Source organism: Scyliorhinus canicula, chromosome 5, assembly GCF_902713615.1.
Source record: "Scyliorhinus canicula chromosome 5, sScyCan1.1, whole genome shotgun sequence".
Taxonomy (NCBI): domain Eukaryota; kingdom Metazoa; phylum Chordata; class Chondrichthyes; order Carcharhiniformes; family Scyliorhinidae; genus Scyliorhinus; species Scyliorhinus canicula.
The window spans coordinates 45198873-45221139 of record NC_052150.1 but is presented as its reverse complement, the minus strand read 5'-3'; the positions used below and the strand labels follow the sequence as shown (position 1 = coordinate 45221139).

At 53.6% G+C, this 22267-nt stretch overlaps 1 protein-coding gene across 1 annotated transcript in view; it reads left to right on the top strand.

Annotated features, from left to right (window-relative positions):
- Window positions 1–10565: 10565 nt before the first annotated feature.
- The window catches only part of LOC119965660, a 52879-nt gene continuing 41177 nt past the window's right edge, over window positions 10566–22267 (top strand). Inside the window, exon 1 of the mRNA XM_038796426.1 lies at window positions 10566–10783. The gene's annotated coding sequence lies outside the window, so the exon portion shown is untranslated. The remainder of the gene's footprint in view (window positions 10784–22267) is intronic.

The window sequence follows — 22267 nt, the reverse complement described above, 5'->3', positions numbered from 1 at the left end:
TTGGCCGTTTGCTGAATGGGAAATGTTTGCCATCTGCACCTCTCAGCTTCGCAACAACACTTTGCCACACTCAGCTCTGTACCCATCCTCCACCCCACCTCAAGGCCCTGGGACTCATCCCCCCTTCCACCTCCTTCCACCCCCCCTTCCATTCAAGGCCCTGTGACCCCCTCCCAACTGACAAGATGGGATCTGGATGTCAAACGCCAAAGCTGTCAACGCATTGAGCAGCCACACAGCTGAAGTAGAAAGGAAAGGCAGGTGCGTGTTGTCAGGTTAGTTGGAATTATACCTTTAATAATCCACTAACAAATCCTTTTTAAAATATTTTTTTGGCGGTCATTAATTCCGCAACATTCAAATTCTTATGCTCCAATTTGTTCTTTATGAATGGGCTGGAGCGAGAGCCCTGGTTATGGGGTGGTCATGGAGCATTGGAGGAGGCCATTCTGCCCATCTGGCCAGTGTTGCTCTCCAAAAGGGCAATTGAATTATCAGAACGCACACTGTCTCTTTCATGCGCACCATCCATCTGCATTTTGCAAAAAAGCTCTTCTCATAAAGCACGCAAGTGGGTGTTGGACCTACTTTATTCAATGATAATTATCCTGTATTTGGCGACAATTTGATCTGGTTTATCAGGGAGTAGAGAATTTGCGATAAAAGTATCACTGCATAGTGAAAATTAAGCCTTTTTTTTCTGTATCTTTAAAGACGGTTGTATTTTTAAGCAAATAAGAATGATTGAATATTCTTTCCCTGACTGCTTGCATACGCGATATGTTAAAATAATGAAAATGGCGTCTACTTAATGAAAATGATAAATGCCCTCTTAACATTTTCAAAGAATGCAAAATGGGGGTGGGGGGAGATAAGAGAGAATGTTTATTTTCCTGGCAGGTTCCCGAGGTTGGGGGGGGGGAACGGGTGGTTTTCTGAAAATGAAGCTGCACACAGGGTCACTAACTTTTATCTGCCACTGGATTTCATTCTTGTTTCTGCTGCCCATTGTTCATTTCTGTTCAAACTGGCTTGGTGGAAAATGAAACATTGCGCGCGATTTAAAGGCTTTCCGATGTATTGTTGTACTAACCCCCCAAGCGACTTTCCACTGTTGCAAGTCTACTGCTGGGAGCTGGGGTGGGGGGAAAGCGGTGGGTTGATTCGGATATTGGTGACTTCATTGTACTGTTGACTGTTTCATGTTTCACATGCATTTGGTTTTCTTTGTGTGACTGGATTGTTGTAGATTGGTGTTTGTACCAGTATTCTGTCGTGTGAAAGGTGCTTGTGTGTGTATGGCACCGTGCCTTTCAATGTCATTTAATGGCTATTGCGATATATAGACTGTTAAGTAGTTTTACCTTTTTGCATAAAGGTATTGTTGATTGTTGAATGAACAAAATATTCTCAAGTGCTGCTGTTGCATGGTGTGTTTGCTGATTGCTCCTGCTTGTGGCTGTAAATGCTTGAAGGTCATGAGCTTGTTTGCTGCCACATCTTCTGCTTCTGTGGCCTGGAGTAAGGAACATGGAGGGAGTAAGTTGACCTATTGCCAGTGCTGGAGAAAGGGACAGGGTGGTGGACTGATTGGTCTGAGCAACTTGTTGCAGGTATTGAAGAACTGCTTTTGCAGATTGCTGGTGACTTTATTGTATTGTTGGCTGTTTAATGTTTGGCAGCTGTGTGTCTGTTCGCCCCCATCTCTTTTGCCCCTGTGGAGCCAATCCCATTTTTTGGGGAACATTCCATTCTCTGTTCGATCAGGAATCATGTTACCAGTGTCGGGCAATGAAGTATCCACCCCATAAAAAGGAAATGGGGAGGTGAATATTGCACACAGAAATGTGTACAATTACTTAATTACCGGATTAATTAGCTATTGTTGGTTGAGAAATATTGGGCTGCATTCTCTGATTTGAAGACTAAGTATTGATGCCGGTGTGGGAACAGTGGCATTTTACTCCAGAAAAAACAGCGCAAAAGCTGCACCAATCCTCCTTCTGATAAGGGGGTAGCAGGCACACAGCATAAAGCCCCTGGCTTTACCTGCGGATACGGCCGGAGAATTGTCGGGTCTGTGGCTGCGCGTGCGCACGGCGGCGGCCTGCAGCGGCAGCGGCGTGCAGCGTGGTGCACCGGACGTGCGCAGACCCGGCCTGACACATACTATCCCCCGGTAAACCCCCTCGCCACCCCAGGACCACCCTCCGCCAGTGCCCCCAGCCCCTACCAAAGCCCCCCCTCCTGTGCACGGAATGGCTCCCCCCCGACTGTAGCATCGCTGGACTCAGTCCACAGCCGCCATGCTGGGTTCACGGAAAAAAAAGGATAGGTTTTCCACGCCGTCGGGAACTCGGCCCATCCGGGGCGGAGAATCGGGGGAGGGCCTTGGGTGACGTCCTGAGGCCATACTGACGGCGTGTGACATACTCTTTGAGTACGCCATTTTCAAGGTGGCGGAGCCGCCCCTGGTTTTGGCGCAAACAGGGATTGCCGATTGCGATTTTGGCGTCAGCGACCGGCGAATCCCGCCCATTGGCTAGGACACCAGGAAGACCTCCCCCCTGCTCTTCCTCAAATAATGCTCTGTGATATTTTACATCCACCTGTGAGGACAGACACGTCTCACCTGAACATAACAGCACCCCCCTCCGGACTACACTGGATTGGAGGTCAAGATTCCATGCTCAAGTCTCTGGAATGGGACTTGAACTCAGAACCTTCTAACTCAGTGGCAGGGGCACAGCTGACATACTCCACAGAACAGTGCAATTCCACACAGCTTCTTGTGGTCTCTTGCTGCATCTCCAATGGAGGACTGGCCAAACGTGTCACTCTTCCCACCCTCCATAAAAAGCAGCTAAAACTGGGTCTGCACCAATTTTGGGGGATTCTGCCAGTGTTCTTGTGGGAAATGAAGAGAAACCTCAGAACTGCAGGCCTGTGTATAGTTGAGTATTGCCACTAGGTCACAAGTAGGTCAAGCCTGGCTGTGATGCCCCTTCCCCACAATTGTCACGGTACAGTGTTTTATTCCACACTTAGAAATGTGAGTGGGACATTCCTCCCCTCAGAGAAATAGGGGGGGATAAGAACCACTGTCCCTTTGGCCCACTGCAAGGTCCACCACACCAGGGCCATGATGGCAGAGACCATCCAACCCCATTCCCTCCCACCAGCAATCAGCCCTGAAATCATCTCCCCCCCGGCATTGCACATCAGCCCCCAACCCCAGATTTCCTGGGTGCCACCCGACCCGCACCACCCTCTCAGGACCCCTGTAATAGGGGGAGCCCCCACAGGGACCCCTGTGATAGGGTGAGCCCCGCGGGACACACTGCCCAAAGGAACTCTCCACAGACCCGCCAACCCTGCCCAGAATAGGGACCCCTGCCTGGATGCTATGGAACAGTCCAGACATGGGCTGTGGGAAGCATTAAAGCTGAAATACGTCCCTTACAACTCCATTCCTGGAAGGTGAGCAGCTGTGCCTTCCTCTGGTTCCACAGGTCCACTGTCTGAAATCTATTCATGGCATTCCAGTAGTGGAAAGCTCGTAAAAACATTTGCAGCTTTGATCTATTCATATCCTTTCAGTGGCCGATTCAGTATTTGCACATTGACCACAACAAAGAGAGGTAAGTGCTGTGAAATCACACGCTTGAGTGATTTGAATGCACTTAAGTGCACTTACATGTTTACAAACATTAGCGTATGTATTGCAGCTCTAATGCTTCCCATGGAGGTAGGGGGGTCATCTGAGTGGGGGGTGGTGTCTGTGTGTGTGTGGGTCTGTGGAGGGGCTACCCTTTAGACAGGGGGCATCTCTGGGAGGATCCCCCTTTTACAGGGGCCTCTCATGGGGGTCGGGGCTGACTTGCTGTACGGGGTGGGGGTCGGGGCTGACTTGCTGTACGGGGTGGGGGTCGGGGCTGACTTGCTGTACGGGGTGGGGGTCGAGGCAGACCTGCTGTACGGGGTGGGGGTCACGGCTGACTTGCTGTACGGGGTGGGGGTCGGGGCTGACTTGCTGTACGGGGTGGGGGTCGGGGCTGACTTGCTGTACGGGGTTGGGGTCGCGGCTGACTTGCTGTACGGGGTGGGGGTCGGGACTGACTTGCTGTACGGGGTGGGGGTCGCGGCTGACTTGCTGTACGGGGTGGGGGTAGTGGCTGACTTGCTGTATGGGTGGGGGTCGCGGCTGACTTGCTGTACGGGGTGGGGGTCGGGCTGATTTGCTGTACGGGGATGGGGGTCACGGCTGACTTGCTGTACGGGGTGGGGGTCGGGGCTGACTTGCTGTACGGGGTGGGGGTCGGGGCTGACTTGCTGTACGGGGTGGAGGTCGGGGCTGACTTGCTGTACGGGGTGGGGGTCCCGGCTGACTTGCTGTACGGGGTGGGGGCCGGGGCTGACTTGCTGTACTGGGTGGGGGTCGGGGCTGACTTGCTGTACGGGGTGGGGGTCGGGGCTGACTTGCTGTACGGGGTGGGGGTCGGGGCTGACTTGCTGTACGGGGTGGGGGTCGGGGCTGACTTGCTGTACGGGGTGGGGGTAGCAGCTGACTTGCTGTACGGGGTGGGGGTCGGGACTGACTTGCTGTACGGGGTGGGGGTCGCGGCTGACTTGCTGTACGGGGTGGGGGTAGCGGCTGACTTGCTGTATGGGTGGGGGTCGCGGCTGACTTGCTGTACGGGGTGGGGGTCGGGCTGACTTGCTGTACGGGGATGGGGGTCACGGCTGACTTGCTGTACGGGGTGGGGGTCGGGGCTGACTTGCTGTACGGGGTGGGGGCCGGAGCTGACTTGCTGTACGGGGTGGGGGTCGGGGCTGAATTGTTGTACGGGGTGGGGGTCGGGGCTGACTTGCTGTACGGGGTGGGGGTCGGGGCTGACTTGCTGTACGGGGTGGGGGTCGCAGCTGACTTGCTGTATGGGGTGGGGGTCGCGGCTGACTTGCTGTACGGGGTGGGGGTAGCAGCTGAATTGTTGTACGGGGTGGGGGTCGGGGCTGACTTGCTGTACGGGGTGGGGGTCGGAGCTGACTTGCTGTACGGGGTGGGGGACGCGGCTGACTTGCTGTACGGGGTGGGGGTAGCAGCTGACTTGCTGTACGGGGTGGGGGTAGCAGCTGACTTGCTGTACGGGGTGGGGGTAGCAGCTGACTTGCTGTACGGGGTGGGGGTCGGGGCTGACTTGCTGTACGGGGTGGGGGTCGGGGCTGACTTGCTGTACGGGGTGGGGGTCGGGGCTGACTAGCTGTACGGGGTGGGGGTAGCGGCTGACTTGCTGTACGGGGTGGGGGTCGGGGCTGACTTGCTGTACGGGGTGGGGGTTGGGGCTGACATGCTGTACAGGGTGGGGGTAGCAGCTGACTTGCTGTACGGGGTGGGGGTCGGAGCTGACTTGCTGTACGGGGTGGGGGTCGGGGCTGACTTGCTGTACGGGGTGGGGGTTGGGGCTGACTTGCTGTACGGGCTGGGGGCTGGGGCTGACTTGCTGTACGGGGTGGGGGATTGGGGCTGACTTGCTGTACGGGGTGGGGGTCGGGGCTGACTTGCTGTACGGGATGGGGGTCGGTGCTGACTTCCTGTACGGGGTGGGGGCCGGGGCTGACTTGCGGTACGGGGGTGGGGGTCGGGGCTGACTTGCTGTACGGGGTGGGGGTCGCGGCTGACTTGCTGTACGGGGTGGGGGTCGCGGCTGACTTGCTGTACGGGGTGGGGGTCGGGGCTGACTTGCTGTACGGGGTGGGGGTAGCGGCTGACTTGCTGTACGGGGTGGGGGTCGGGGCTGACTTGCTGTACGGGGTGGGGGTTGGGGCTGACATGCTGTACAAGGTGGGGGTAGCAGCTGACTTGCTGTACGGGGTGGGGGTCGGAGCTGACTTGCTGTACGGGGTGGGGGCCGGGGCAGACTTGCTGTACGGGGTGGGGGTCGGGGCTGACTTGCTGTACGGGGTGGGGGCCGGGGCTGACTTGCTGTACGGGGTGGGGGATTGGGGCTGACTTGCTGTACGGGGTGGGGGTCGGGGCTGACTTGCTGTACGGGATGGGGGTCGGTGCTGACTTGCTGTACGGGGTGGGGGCCGGGGCTGACTTGCTGTACGGGGGTGGGGGTCGGGGCTGACTTGCTGTACGGGGTGGGGGTCGCGGCTGACTTGCTGTACGGGGTTGGGGTCGCGGCTGACTTGCTGTACGGGGTGGGGGGTCACGGCTGACTTGCTGTACGGGGTGGGGGTCGGGGCTGACTTGCTGTACGGGGTGGGGGTCACGGCTGACTTGCTGTACGGGGTGGGGGTCGGGGCTGACTTGCTGTACGGGGTGGGGGGTCACGGCTGACTTGCTGTACGGGGTGGGGGTCGGGGCTGACTTGCTGTACGGGGTGGGGGTCGGGGCTGACTTGCTGTACGGGGTGGGGGTCGGGGCTGACTTGCTGTACGGGGTGGGGGTCGCGGCTGACTTGCTGTACGGGGTGGGGGTCGCGGCTGACTTGCTGTACGGGGTGGGGGTCGGGGCTGACTTGCTGTACGGGGTGGGGGTCGGGGCTGACTTGCTGTACGGGGTGGGGGTCGCGGCTGACTTGCTGTACGGGGTGGGGGTCGCGGCTGACTTGCTGTACGGGGTGGGGGTCGCGGCTGACTTGCTGTACGGTGTGGGGGTCGGGGCTGACTTGCTGTACTGGGTGGGGGTCGGGGCTGACTTGCTGTACGGGGTGGGGGTCGGGGCTGACTTGCTGTACGGGGTGGGGGTCGGGGCTGACTTGCTGTACGGGGTGGGGGTCGGGGCTGACTTGCTGTACGGGGTGGGGGTAGCGGCTGACTTGCTGTATGGGGTGGGGGTCGCGGCTGACTTGCTGTACGGGGTGGGGGTCGGGGCTGACTTGCTGTACGGGTGGGGGTCGGCTGCTGGACTCCACTATTTGGCTGCCCAGTCAAGATGGAGGCCCGCTATCGGGATTCCCCACCAGGCATAAATTTGGAGTAGCCATAGAACAGAGAATTGCATCACGCTTTACGACCGCAAGATGATCTTTAAACTAGTGCAATTCAGCTCCGGTGGGCGAACATCTCCCAAACGAAGAATTCTCTACAGATGTACCTCCTACCTTGACTCACAAAGAATCACATAAGCACTTATAAGGCTGTCACGTATTCTAATGGATCTTCTGTATCATTTTAGCAATAATTTCCTAGCCTGGAGCACCTAGCAGGCAATAATCATATTTTAATGAAGATTACTCTGCAATCCCTGAAGTGGCTACTGATTAAATGTTTAACATACAGCATCAAATAATAGTGCTTCCTGTATTGAAACGATACCATTATAGCCTTCTCCCCATGAAGTATTTTTATGGCAAGCCTCAGTATTCGGCTTTGTGATTGGTCAAACAGAGCAACGTTTGCTGTGGGTCAGTGACACTCGATGTCCAGTTTGGGCCCCGTTACTGCCCAGTTACTGATGGGACCACTTTGTGCTCTTAGTGGTGAGGCTCAGCATCTTCCTCCTTGAGATCCACTCCATGGGGAGAGCACTTCCATTCTGTATCGCCTCCTCTTTCCAGTGAAGTAATGAGCAATGTCTGGGCTCCATTGGCTTCAGTGAAATGCTCTGTACAACATTGTTATGAAGGTCACGACAAAATCTAGCAGAAGAAGGTTGCAGATTTCCATTTGTTTTGTGGTGGTTTGGTCAATTATTTTCAAGCCCCCTCAGTCCTTTTGACACCCCAGCCAAGGATTGCAGAAAGTTTTCTTACAGAATCCCTACAAGTGTAGAAGGAGGCCATTCGACCCGTCGAGTCTGCGTCGACCCTCCAAAAGAGCACCCTAGCCCATGCCCCACCTTATCTTCGTAACTCAGTAACCCCCACCTAACCTTTGGGACACTAAAGGGCAATTTAGCATGGCCAATCCACCTAACCTGAACAACTTTGGACTTGTGGGAGGAAACGGAGCTCCCGGAGGAAACCTGTGGTAATACCACTGATGTGTGCCTCTATTAGGGGATGTACAATAGTACCGGCTATTACAGGTTTGTCGGTAAGCCCCTGCATAGTTTGTCGGTGTGGTAATACCACTGTATATATATATGTGTGTGCCTCTATTAGGGGATATACAATAGTACCGGCTATTACAGGTTTGTCGGTAAGCCCCCGCATAGTTTGTCGGTAAGCCCCTGCCGGCTAGCTCCGCCCACAGGAGCAGTATAAATATCCATGAGGTCTCCTGAGCTGCCATTTTACAGCTCCACTTGAGGTAATAACATCTCACGGTAATAAAGCCTCTTTTGTACCGTTTCGTGTTTCTGTGTGCAATTGTTAGCGCAACAAAACCCACGCAGACACGGGGAGAAAGTGCAAACTCCACACAGACAAGGTCGGAATTGAATCCGGGTCCCTGGCGCTGTGAGGCAGCAGTGCTAACCACTGTGCCACCCCATTTTTCTTTACAACTCCGACAGCGCACCAATTGACTTAGGTTTTGCTGCTCATCAGTATGTATGAATTGACATCACTTGCTGTGGAGAAATAAAACTATGAGTTGCAACTGTGGCAATCTACTTTCTGCATTTTTGGAGAACAGTAATTAAGTCTTTGTGGGTCCTTAATAAACTGAGGCCACAAGATGACAGCTGATTTAGGATTCAGCAAGGTGTGGAGTGAAGGGAAACTGCAGCTTGTGGCACTGAATGGCTGCACGTTGTAGATAATCAGATGCCCCATGGTCTACCTGCATTAATTGACAGGAGACTCAGTGGTGTTGATTGCTCACACAGCTGACATTAACAGAATCGGCCCACAGCTCCCCCCCCCCTCAAGCCTGACTTTGCTCATTATCAACCTTGAACCTGAAAAGGTCACGGGACAACGCTGCTCATATCAAGGTGACAGGTGTCTGAAGGCTTTTAACCCTCCCTGGCATGATAATCCCCACCGACGATTTCCAGCAGTTTTAAAGGCGCATGACCATCTTTGACTGTACTGTAGCTGTCACTAGTTGGGTGGAAACAACCGTCTCCAGAGCTTTAAGGAAGTCTGATATTATGGATTCTTCCCTACACATACATTCATTTTAAGATGCTCTGTACAAGACAGGTAAATAGATTTGCTTTTTTCTCTCACTATTAGAACAAACTAGATACCGATTGACTCAACAGAAGACCCCGAGACCTGTTAATGCTCATGTACCAACATCTCGACACTAAGGTTGTGCACTGCACTTCCTCAGGTTTATTATCATCCTTTTTTTTAACAGGAATGTCTGCTTCGCTGTCTAGGCTGGCATTTATTACCCATCCCTAATTGTCCGTGAGAAGGTGGTGTTGAGCTGCCTTCTTGAACTGTTGCAGTCCATGTGGTGTAGGTACACCCACAGTGCTGTCGGAGAGGGGATTCCAGGTGTATGACCTAGCCACAGTGAAAGAACGGCGACGTATTTCCAAGTCAGGATGGTGAGCGACTTGGAGAGGAACCTCTGTTGCTACCGATCTCCGTGCAGTGTCCTTTTCCAGGGGCTGGTTTAGCACAGTGAGCTAAACAGCTGACTTGTAATGCAGAACAAGGCCAGCAGCGCGGGTTCAATTCCTGTACCGGCCTCCCGAACAGGTGCGGAATGTGGTGACTAGGGGCTTTTCACAGTAATTTCATTGAAGCCTACTCGTGACAATAAGCGATTATTATTATTCTATTATTATTATTCCATTCCACTGGCTCTCCCTCGTGTCACAATTTCCAATCAGCTTTTCTTTACTTACATCCTGAAATTGATCACTTCGATTAATGAATGAGAGTTTAAGGCACCCTTTCTACATTGCTTCAGATTTGAGACTGGAAATTGCTTCTCAAAGGTTTATTTATTCATTCACACTTTATAGAACATAGAACATAGACCAGTACAGCACAGAACAGGCCCTTCAGCCCTCGATGTTGTGCCGAGCAATGATCACCCTACTCAAACCCACGTATCCGCCCTATACCCGTAACCCAACAGCCCCCCCCCCCCTTAACCTTACTTTTTTAGGACACTACGGGCAATTTAGCATGGCCAATCCACCTAACCCGCACATCTTTGGACTGTGGGAGGAAACCGGAGCACCCGGAGGAAACCCACGCACACACGGGGAGGACGTGCAGACTCCGCACAGACAGTGACCCAGCCGGGAACCGAACCTGGGACCCTGGAGCTGTGAAGCATTTATGCTAACCACCATGCTACCGTGCGGCCCACTTTAATAAATTTGCGCCTGTGTTAAACACAGGGCATGAAAACGTCTCAGAGGAGTACAAATCAGCTATTGCCAATTTTTAAGGTACGGGGAGCATTTTGTTGCACTCCCCCGCCTGGGTTTTTGGAATTCACTGTCTGTGTGGCTCTGAATGCCACATTTGCAGTCTGTGGAGGCTGTAACATTTAAGGTCCAGGATGTTCCAATGTTTGTTACATTGGTTCCTGCCTGGTAACAAGGGTGGGACCTTCTGCGAGTATTTTGATAGGCCACCAGGTCAGTTCAAGGGTCAGTGAACAGCAGTTGGCAGTCAGTCGGTTCTGGGGAGTCTGCCAGCCAAGAAGCATTGCAGACAAAAGGGATGGAAACAGGACCCAGTTAAGTTAAAGAAAGAGCTGTGGGGAGCAGACTTGAAGAAGACCGTCGGAGAATATCCCTCTTTGGAGCAGCGATGTTCTGCTTGGCACGGCCCTCGATCTGAAAGCGTGCTCTGAGTTAGTGTTGAGCATTCTTGAAATCCAAGGAGGAGGAATCTTGTGATTGAGACCCTGTGAGGTGGGTCATTGTTAAAGCTGTCCGACTTCTGGGGAGAAGTCCAAGGGGAGATCTTCGAAAGTGAAGCTAGGATCCCTCGTGAGACAGAGTTTCACCGAGATTGTTTGACCGGGTTGACTTCTGTTAGGATCAGAGGCCCCAAATGTTTTTTTTATTTTGTAAAACTGAAGAAAGGCTACTTCACCCAAGAGTGATGACTTTGACCAATAGGTATCTTTTATGTTAAAACAAACTTTAATTTAATGGGCAGCACGGTAGCATTGTGGATAGCACAATCGCTTCACAGCTCCAGGGTCCCAGGTTCGATTCTGGCTTGGGTCACTGTCTGTGTGGAGTCTGCACATCCTCCCCGTGTGTGCGTGGGTTAGCTCCGGGTGCTCCGGTTTCCTCCCACAGTTCAAAGATGTGCAGGTTAGGTGGATTGGCCATGATAAATTGCCCTTAGTGTTGGGTGGGGTTGCTGGGTTATGGGGATGGAGGTGCTGACCATGGGTAGGGTGCTCTATCCAAGAGCCAGTGCAGACCTGATGGGCTGAATGGCCTCCTTCTGCACTGTAAATTCTATGAAACACAGAATTAACCACATTGACATTAAAGAAATAGCTAATTAGCCACATTGACGTCAAGGAAATAGCTTATAAATAAAGTTAACAAAACAGGTTTACTTGCTTTGCTGTGCAGATCTTTGGAGAGAGTTAAGAGCAGATCCTGTGCACTTCTGCTCAACTTAACAGCATTTGGCAAAACTGATGTTCAAATTAAAATCCTTCTGTCTTGTCGAACTCAAATCTTAAAGCAAACTTCAAAACTACAGACAGACTTGGCTCTTTCCATTAATTACATCATCTGTATCCCACTAAGATGTCACGTGACCTGCGTAGCTTGGACTAAATACAACCCCTCATAAAGTAACTACTCTCCAGGGAATCTCCAGTGATCTTAACAATGTCCCATTAGCCCTTTATCTCCAACCAAGCAAGTGGTTGGAAATAATCATGACCACCCTTTTTATGACTCCTTAATTACAGCTTTAGCAGTTATACTGCCTGCATGTATTTTCAACCAGGGCTTTCAATAACTTTACCGCAACAGACTGCAATATGTAACAATTTCTACATTCATCACACAGATTTGTAAATGGTTTTATCTTTCTGAACTTGTAAAGCTTGTTTTGTTCAAAATCTGTGAAATCTTGTGGATTATTCCAAAAGCAGGTGCCTTGAATCTCAACCTTTATCTACTTAAAAAAATTATTGATTCCTAATCAAATCTCCCCCCCAACCCCATCATGTCTTGGGTTCTGGCCAAGGATCGTAATACATTATTATACAATTAGATATTGGGGAGAATGGGTGAGCTGGCAAAATGGATACAAAACTGGCTCAGTCATAGAAGGCAGAGGGTAGCTGTGGAAGAGTGCTTTTCTGAATGGAGAGCTATGACTAGTGGTGTTCAGCAGGGAATTGTGCTGGGACCTTTACTGTTTATAGTATATATAAATGATTTGGAGGAAAATGTGACTGTTCTGATTAGTAAGTTTGTGGTCGACACAGAGGTTGGTGGAATTGTGGATAGCGATGACGACTGTCAGAGGATACAGCAGAATGTAGATCGGATGGAGACTTGGGCGGAGAGATGGCAGATGGAGTTTAATCCGGACAAATGTGAGGTAATGCATTTTGAAAGGTCTAATACAGGTGGGAAATTTACAGCAAATGGCAAAACCCTTAAGAGTATTGACAGGCAGAGGGATCTGGGTGTACAGGTCCACAGGTCATTGAAAGGGGCAACACAGGTGGAGAAGGTAGTCAAGAAGGCATACTGCATTCTTCCCTTCATTGGCTGGGACATTGAGTATAAAAATTAGAAAGTCATGTTGCAGTTGTATAGAACCTTAGTTAGGCCACACTTGGAGTATAGTGTTCAATTCTGGTCACCACACTACCAGAAGGATGTGGAGGCTTTGGAGAAGGTGCAAAAGGGGCTTACTAGGGTGTGGCCTGGTATGGAGGGAATTGGCTATGAGGAGAGATTGGATAAACTTGTTTTTTTCTCACTGTAATGACGGAGATTGAGGGGTGACCTGTTAGAAGTCTACAAAATTGTTGTTATTTTTTGTTTATTCAGGGGCAATTTAGCGTGGCCAATTCACCTACCCTGCACATCTTTGGGTTGTGCGGTTGAGAACCACACAGGCACGGGGAGAATGTGCAAACTCCACACGGACAGTGACCCGGGGCCAGGATTGATCAGGGCCTTCAGCGCAGTGAGGCAGCAGTGCTAACCACTGCGCCACCATGCTGGCCGAAGTCTACAAAATTATGAGAGGCATGGACAGAGTGGATAGTCAGAAGCTTTTTCCCAGGGTGGAAGAGTAAATTACTAGGGGACATAGGTTTATGGCGTGAGGGGCAAAGTTTAGAGGAGAGTGCGAGGTAAGTTTTTTACACAGAGGGTAGTGGGTGCCTGGAACTCATTGCCGGAGGAGGTAGTGGAAGCAGGTATGAGAGTGACGCTTAAGAGGCGTCTTGACAAATACATGAATAGAATGGGACTAGAGGGATATGGACCACGGAAATGTAGAAGGCTTTAGGTTAGACGGGCAGCATGGTTGGCGTTGGCTTGGAGGGCCGAAGGGCCAGTTCTTGTACTGTATTTTCTTTGTTCTTGGTTCTCTTTGTTCTTTTACTCCTCAACAGAAGGAACTCCGGTCAGTTACAGCATTACCATACCTATGAGAATATATAAGGTGGATCTGAATTTTGTAACCAAGCCTTGGCGATAGTAATAGTAATGAATCCCCTGGACTGGATTCTCCGATTCTGCGGCTATGTCCGGAGGATGCGTCTGGTCTTACGACCAAAAGGCGGGTGCCGCCGGCTCCGTCTATGATGCTCTCTCTAGCGGGGGGGGGGGGCTAGCAGCCGCGGCACGTAAAGCTCCCGGTTTTACCTGCCGTTACGGACGCACAATGGCCGGGTCCTCGGCTGCATATGCGCACGGTGGTGGGCGCGCCGGACAGCACGGCGCCTGCCGCGCACACCTGGCCTGCCAAAATCGGCCCCATGTAACCCGCCTCACCACCCCTGGACCACCCTCTACCAGTCCCCCCCAACCTCCGCTGAAGCCCCTCCTGCCAACGGAACGGCTCCCCCCCCCCCCGACTGTGGTGGCGCTGGACACAGTCCGCAGCCGCAACGCCAGGTTTACGAAAGTTGAGAGGACACGCGACCATAAGGAAGCCGGCCCATCGGGGTGGAGCATCGGGGGGAGAGCCTCAGGCGACGACCTGAGGCCTTCCCAACGGCATGCATGCCGTTTGGAAGGGGGCATGGCATCGTAAAAACGGCGCCGCCCCCAATTTCGGCGAAAAAACGGATTCTCCGGCCGATCGCCGAACACGATTTTGGCATCTGCAATCGGAGAATCCCGCCCCCCCCCCCCCCCCCGCCCATGTCTATGCATAAAAAGCATAGATATTTCTTGAATTTCTTCTGGGGCATAATGTCACTCACAGGGAGGATTAATCCGCACCTTTATTTGAATGGGGATGTTAGTTTGAGACAGTTTAAGGATTAAATATTCTCGTGCTGCCCAACTTTGCAAAATACACGATCGGTAAAGCAGCAGCATACTTCACTTTAGGATCAGATGGATCTAGATTAGTGGTTCTCGAACATTTAGGTTTAAGGACCCTGTTTCACGGACTCCATATATAAATTATAATACTATATTCCATTTCAATTCTCTTCCTACACCTGGTGGTGCACTGAGGTAAACATTCGTCTGTTTCCATAGCTAGTTATTCCAGGAACTGTTGGCCAGTCACGCCGGGGGCTTATAGCTCAGAGGGTACCACTCCACATCAAGCATGGTTGACCAGGAGTCAGGCCTGTTCTAACCGCCAGCCATTGGTGTGTGCGGAAGGATTTGCAGGTTGACACTCAACCTGTTTGGCTGTGTTCTGAATGCACATTCTTTGGCCATCAAGTCCTGGGGTGGGACTCGAACCTGGAGCTTCTGGCTCAGAGGTAGGGACACTACCCATTGAGCCACAAAACCTCCTGTGATACTGTATAATGTTCACAATGTGAAAGCGTTGTGTGAGAAGTGTTTTAATTATACCTTTAAGACAACAAGGGCGGGAATCTCTGTTGGCCGACGCCCGAATTGGAAAAGACGATTGAGCAGAGAATAGGTCAGGAAGCCAGAATCATGGCGGGCACCAATGCCATGCGCTGGTGCCTCGACAGCGGCGTCAATGCACTCTATTCCGCATACACAGTAAATGTCGTTCGCATATCATTAGCTGGCCTGCCCCCACCCCGCACCCCATTCCTCATCCTCCACCCCACCAACTCTCCCCCCCCCCCGCCTCCCCAAACCAGGCGACATCCGCCAGCAGGGCAGCACGCGGCCCACCCAAGGACAGCGCCCACAGTAGCCCCTGCAGGAGGATGCCGGATGGGGGCCGTGGAGCACAATGCTGGCATGGGTAGTGCCAGCCATTGGTATCCCTGGCAGCAGGGATGGATACCAGGGCCAGAGCCCACCCCCCCCCAATGCCAGGCACCGACAGGGCCAGGAGTGCAGAGTGCCCGGGGGAATGTCCCGGGAGTGAGTGTGGGGATGGGGGAGGAGAAGTGAGTGGCGGGGTTATGGGTATGTGGGTCGGGGGGTTATTGCCACGGGCAGAGTGCTGCATACTCACCCTTGCCGGCCTGAAAAGGTTGTGTAGTTTCTTACGGCACTGCTAGCCAGTCCCCCCGGTGTTGCCCACGGCAAGGGGGGTTTCCATGGGGGGCACACTCTGGCAGATTGGGTCCGCGCACAGCCGGCGCCATGTTGTACGGCGCGACCTCTGCAGATCGGCGACGTGCGAATGCGCGGCCAAAGGACCTGGCCATTCGCCAGCCGATTTTGGCGTGGAAGCTGGGAGTTTTACCTGGCGCCGGTGCTAGGTCCTCACTGGTCCTGGAATCGGTGAGGGTGCGGCGCCGATTTTGGTGTTGTGGAACGCCACAGTTCCCACGCCGGCGTTGTCACTTAACCGCAAAATCGGAGAATCCAGCCCATAGTTTTTGAAATGGAGAATCCCATTGCAGGTATTTACTTACTGTTAACTGGGGTGGCATGGTAGCACAGTGGTTAGCACCGTTGCCTCACAGCACCAGGGTCCCAGGTTCGATTCCCGGCTTGGATCACTGTGCAGAGTCCGCACGGTCTCCCTGTGTCTGCGTAGGTTTTCTCCGGGAGATCCGGTTTCCTCCCGCAAGTCCTGAAAGACGTGCTGTTAGGTGCATTGGACATTCTGAATTCTCCCTCTGTGTACCCAAACAGGCGCCGGACTGTGACGACTAGGGGATTTTCACAGTAACTTCTTTGCAGTGTTAATGTAAGCCTACTTGTGACAGTAATAAAGATTTTTATTATTAGGAGCAGTGTTCAGGAGCTCTGGGGGAGCAGGAGGTATGGGAGAGCAGGAGGTATGGGGGAGGAGGAGGTATGGGAGAGCAGGAGGTATGGGAGAGCAGGAGGTATGGGAGAGCAGGAGGTGTGGGAGAGCAGGAGGTATGGGAGAGCAGGAGGTATGGGAGAGCAGGAGGTATGGGGGAGCAGGAGGTATGGGAGAGCAGGAGGTATGGGAGAGCAGGAGGTATGGGGGAGCAGGAGGTATGGAAGGGCAGGAGGTATGGAAGAGCAGGAGGTATGGGGAGGAGGAGGTATGGGGGAGGAGGAGGTATGGGGGAGGAGGAGGTATGGGGAGGAGGAGGTATGGAAGAGCAGGAGGTACGGGGGAGCAGGAGGTATGGGGGAGCAGGAGGTATGGGAGAGCAGGAGGTATGGGGGAGCAGGAGGTATGGAAGGGCAGGAGGTATGGAAGAGCAGGAGGTATGGGGAGGAGGAGGTATGGGGGAGGAGGAGGTATGGAAGAGTAGGAGGTATGGGGGAGCAGGAGGTATGGAAGAGCAGGAGGTATGGGAGAGCAGGAGGTATGGAAGAGCAGGAGGTATGGGAGAGCAGGAGGTGTGGGGGAGCAGGAGGTATGGAAGGGCAGGAGGTATGGGGGAGGAGGAGGTATGGGGGAGGAGGAGGTATGGGGGAGCAGGAGGTATGGGGGAGCAGGAGGTATGGAAGAGCAGGAGGTATGGGGAGGAGGAGGTATGGGGGAGGAGGAGGTATTGGGGAGCAGGAGGTATGGGGGAGCAGGAGGTATGGAAGAGCAGGAGGTATGGGAGAGCAGGAGGTATGGGAGAGCAGGAGGTATGGGAGAGCAGGAGGTATGGGAGAGCAGGAGGTATGGGAGAGCAGGAGGTACAGGCAAGCAGGAGGTACGGGAGAGCAGGAGGTATGGGAGAGCAGGAGGTATGGGGGAGGAGGAGGTATGGGGGAGGAGGAGGTATGGGAGAGCAGGACGTATGGGGGAGCAGGAGGTATGGGAGAGCAGGAGGTATGGGGGACGTATGGGGGAGCAGGAGGTACGGGGGAGCAGGAGGTACGGGGGAGCAGGAGGTACGGGGGAGCAGGAGGTACGGAAGAGCAGGAGGTACGGAAGAGCAGGAGGTACGGAAGAGCAGGAGGTACGGAAGAGCAGGAGGTACGGAAGAGCAGGAGGTACGGAAGAGCAGGAGGTATGGAAGAGCAGGAGGTATGGAAGAGCAGGAGGTATGGGGGAGCAGGAGGTATGGAAGAGCAGGAGGTATGGGGGAGCAGGAGGTATGGGAGAGCAGGAGGTATGGAAGAGCAGGAGGTATGGAAGAGCAGGAGGTATGGAAGAGCAGGAGGTATGGAAGAGCAGGAGGTACGGGAGAGCAGGAGGTATGGGAGAGCAGGAGGTATGGGAGAGCAGGACGTATGGGAGAGCAGGACGTATGGGAGAGCAGGAGGTATGGGGGAGGAGGAGGTATGGGGGAGCAGGAGGTACGGAAGAGCAGGAGGTACGGAAGAGCAGGAGGTACGGAAGAGCAGGAGGTACGGAAGAGCAGGAGGTATGGAAGAGCAGGAGGTATGGAAGAGCAGGAGGTATGGGGGAGCAGGAGGTATGGAAGAGCAGGAGGTATGGAAGAGCAGGAGGTATGGGGGAGCAGGAGGTATGGGAGAGCAGGAGGTATGGAAGAGCAGGAGGTATGGAAGAGCAGGAGGTACGGAAGAGCAGGAGGTACGGGAGAGCAGGAGGTATGGGAGAGCAGGAGGTATGGGAGAGCAGGAGGTATGGGAGAGCAGGAGGTATGGGAGAGCAGGACGTATGGGAGAGCAGGACGTATGGGAGAGCAGGAGGTATGGGGGAGGAGGAGGTACGGGGGAGCAGGAGGTACGGGGAGCAGGAGGTATGGGGGAGCAGGAGGTATGGGAGAGCAGGAGGTATGGGAGAGCAGGAGGTACGGGGAGCAGGAGGTATGGGGGAGCAGGAGGTATGGGAGAGCAGGAGGTATGGGGGAGCAGGAGGTACGGGGGAGGAGGAGGTACGGGGGAGCAGGAGGTATGGGGGAGGAGGAGGTACGGGGGAGCAGGGCGTATGGGGGAGCAGGAGGTATGGGGGAGCAGGAGGTATGGGGGAGCAGGAGGTATGGGAGAGCAGGACGTATGGGGGAGCAGGAGGTATTGGAGAGCAGGAGGTAGGGGGGAGCAGGAGGTATGGGAGAGCAGGAGGTAGGGGGGAGCAGGAGGTAGGGGGGAGCAGGAGGTATGGGAGAGCAGGACGTATGGGGGAGCAGGAGGTACGGGGGAGCAGGAGGTATGGAAGGGCAGGAGGTATGGAAGAGCAGGAGGTATGGGAGAGCAGGAGTTATGGAAGAGCAGGAGGTATGGGAGAGCAGGAGGTATGGGGGAGCAGGAGGTATGAGGGAGGAGGAGGTATGGAAGAGCAGGAGGTATGGAAGAGCAGGAGGTATGGGAGAGCAGGAGGTATGGGGGAGCAGGAGTTATGGAAGAGCAGGAGGTATGGGAGAGCAGGAGGTATGGAAGAGCAGGAGGTATGGGAGAGCAGGAGGTATGGGAGAGCAGGAGGTATGGGAGAGCAGGAGTTATGGAAGAGCAGGAGGTATGGGAGAGCAGGACGTATGGAAGAGCAGGAGGTATGGGAGAGCAGGAGGTATGGAAGAGCAGGAGGTATGGAAGAGCAGGAGGTATGGGAGAGCAGGAGGTATGGGAGAGCAGGAGGTATGGGAGAGCAGGAGTTATGGAAGAGCAGGAGGTACGGGAGAGCAGGAGGTACGGGGGAGCAGGAGGTATGGGGAGGAGGAGGTATGGGGGAGCAGGAGGTATGGGGAGGAGGAGGTATGGGGGAGCAGGAGGTATGGGAGAGCAGGAGGTATGGGAGAGCAGGAGTTATGGAAGAGCAGGAGGTATGGGAGAGCAGAAGCCCCATGGAGTGCAGGATTGAAGGAAGAGTGGAACATGCCTCTGGCCAATTCGTTCGCTTACTCTTGACCATGGTGCCCTTGACATTCACTCAAGTCGGACCTGTATCATAGACCCCTTTGGAAGGTCTCTGCAGACCCTCAGGGATCCATGCACCCCAAGCTCAGTTGGCTGGACAGCTGGTTCGTGATGCGGAGTGAGGCCAGCAGCGTGGGTTCAATTCCCGTAACAGGCTGAGGTTATCCATGAAGGCCTCGCCTTCTCAACCTTGCCCCTCACCTGAGGTGTGGTGATCCTCCAGTTAAATCACCCCCAGTCAGCTCTTCCCCCTCAAAGGGGAAAGCGGCCTATGGTCATCTGGTGTCTTTACCTTACTCACTTTTAGACTTCCCCTCTCTTTTCTCTTACACTTGAACAAACTGCTCCCTTAAAATGGAGGACACTTCTTGCTGCCTGTCTGACTGGGTTACTTGACAAATGGGAAGTTGGTGCTTCCCCAGGGGCCTATTTCAATCTAAGATGCAAGTGGCAGCAAGCCAGTCTATCCTCACCTAGCGTCAAGATATATTCATGTACCTGCACCAATTTGTTTGGAACCCTCTACTGAATTGAAACATTTGCTTGTCAAGCCTGATTTATGCTGCAGCAGAGTTAATGAGAGGAGTGAAAAATCTAGCTCACCGATGCTTGCACAGCCCTGTCTCCCGTGCATAGGGTTCGTGCACTGATATTAATCCAAGGTCAAGTAGCTTGTAGTCCTATTGTCCCCCGTGCCCCTGACAACAGACTGTAAAAGAAACAAGCAGCTTGCATTCATATAGCATCTTTCACAACCTCGAGGCACCTCAGAGCACTTTTATTTACAAAGTGTGGCCACTGCTGCAGTGTGGGGAAATGCTGCCACTTCTTTACACACAGCAAGATCCCACAACCAGCAATGTGAGCATGACCAGTTCATTTGACCAGGGCAGCACGGTAGCATTGTGGATAGCATAATTGCTTCACAGCTCCAGGGTCCCAGGTTCGATTCCGGCTTGGGTCACTGTCTGTGAGGAGTCTGCACATCCTCCCCGTGTGTGTATGGGTTTCCTCCGGGTACTCCGGTTTCCTCCCACAGTCCAAAGATGTGCAGGTTAGGTGGATTGGCCATGATAAATTGCCCTTAGTGTACAAAATTACCCTTAGTGTTGGGTGGGGTTACTGGGTTATGGGGATAGGGGGAGGTGTTCACCTTGGGTGGGGTGCTCTTTCCAAGAGCCGGTGCAGACTCGATGGGCCGAATGGCCTCCTTCTGAACTGTAAATTCTATGAAATTTGTTTTTTTTGTGATGTTGGTTAAGGGACGAATATCGGAAACCCACCCACTCCCTTGCTTTTCTTCAAAACAGCATGGGATCTTTTATGCTCACCTGAGAAGGCAAATGCGGCCTCAGTTTAATATCTCATGTGAATGACAGTGCCTCTGGCAATGCAGTATTCCCTTAGTGCAGCACTGTGTTGTCAGCCCAGATCACGCCCACCGTTCGAGCGACTGGGGCTTGAATCCAGTGCCCGGTGATTCAGGGGTAGGAGTGTGACCTCAGTGCCAAAGTTTACAACCCTTAATGTGCATCAGGCATTGCTGCAGCTTCCGGAGAAGTGGCAAATAAGCTGAAAAGGCGATCCTCTGACCCTCTCCGGAGATTGCAGCCGCTCCGGGGGAGATGTGCACAAACACTGTTGTGGCTGACACAAAGCACAAGCAGTCAGCAGAGTGGTTTGCAGCTTATTACTGTGCATGAAGCTCCCCTGGGAATTAGGGATGCTGGGCATTTTCAGCTACGACGCAGAGGCAAGATTTACTTTGTTCAAAAATTGGGATTGGCTATGTGGGAACATTCATTGTGGGGAAGATTCTGAAAGAGGGGGAATCTGCACTTTACTGGCAGAACAGTTATTATAGTTATAAAATTATCAACCTCTGAGCAGTTGCTGAGGAGATTTACCAGAACGATACCAGGAATGAAGGAGGCTGGATTCTCCGCTTCCCAATGCCAAAATCACGTTCGGCGACGGGGCGGAGAATCCGTTTTGGTGCCGAAATCGGGGGCGGCGCCAGATTCTTATTTCTCTGCCCCCTGAAAAGTGGCATTCTCTAGGAGTACGCCGTGCCGTGTATCCACCGGCTCAGGCCATTGCCAGAGGCCCGCCCCGCCATGCTCCTTTGCTGACTGGCCGAATTCCCGACGGCGTGGGTTATGTGTGCTCACACCGTCCGGGATCCTCGCGTGGCGTCTGTGGACCCCTGTCCAGCGCCGCCACGGTCGGAGGAGGGCCGATCTGCGGGCGGGGGCGGGGGTGGGTCTATTCGGGGCTGGGGGCAATGTGGACGGGCGGTCCGGGGCGTGCGAGCGGTTGGAGGGGGGCACTACTTCGGTGGTCCAGGTCCGCGGGCTGAGTCCGCCATGGAGCACGGTGCGGCCGCTGCAGGCTGCCGCTATGCCCATATGTGGCCTCTGAACCAGAGGTGCTGGGGGCCGTATTGGCAGCTAGAGCTCTATGCAGGCTCTCTGCTAGCCCCCAGCAAAAGGGGGATTCGGTGGCCTTTTGACGCCAGTTTTCCTGCTGTAAAAGACCACCATTTTCACGCCGCCGTCATGACTTAGTCTCCAAAACGGAGAACCCAGCCTCAGATCTGCAGAGTGATAAGAGAAGCTAGGATTGTGTTCCTTACAGCTAGAGCTGTTGACTCGATTCACTGACATGGGAATCAAGTCAACTTTTTCTTGACTTGTGACTTGAACAAAGGTGATTCATGTTTTGCTGTTACTTGGAATAAATGGACTTGGGGACATTCCTCAATCAAAAAAAAAAGTTTGTTTTAATCCCAGCACAACACAGTCGATTGATGTTTCAGTGCGAATCGTGATGTATGTATCCACAGGGTTTTGTCCTGCTCCTGCCACTGATTGGCTGCTTTGGGGACTGGGCTGACAGATCCAGAGCAGTGGTTGGCTGAGCAGCCTGTCAATTGGGGAAAGTCCAAGTGCCTGATACCCTACAGATGCCCCTGACCCGAACCTTCCATGGCCAACCCTGAACCTCCTCTTCCTCTCCCTCCACTAACTGGGAAGGCGGACGGCA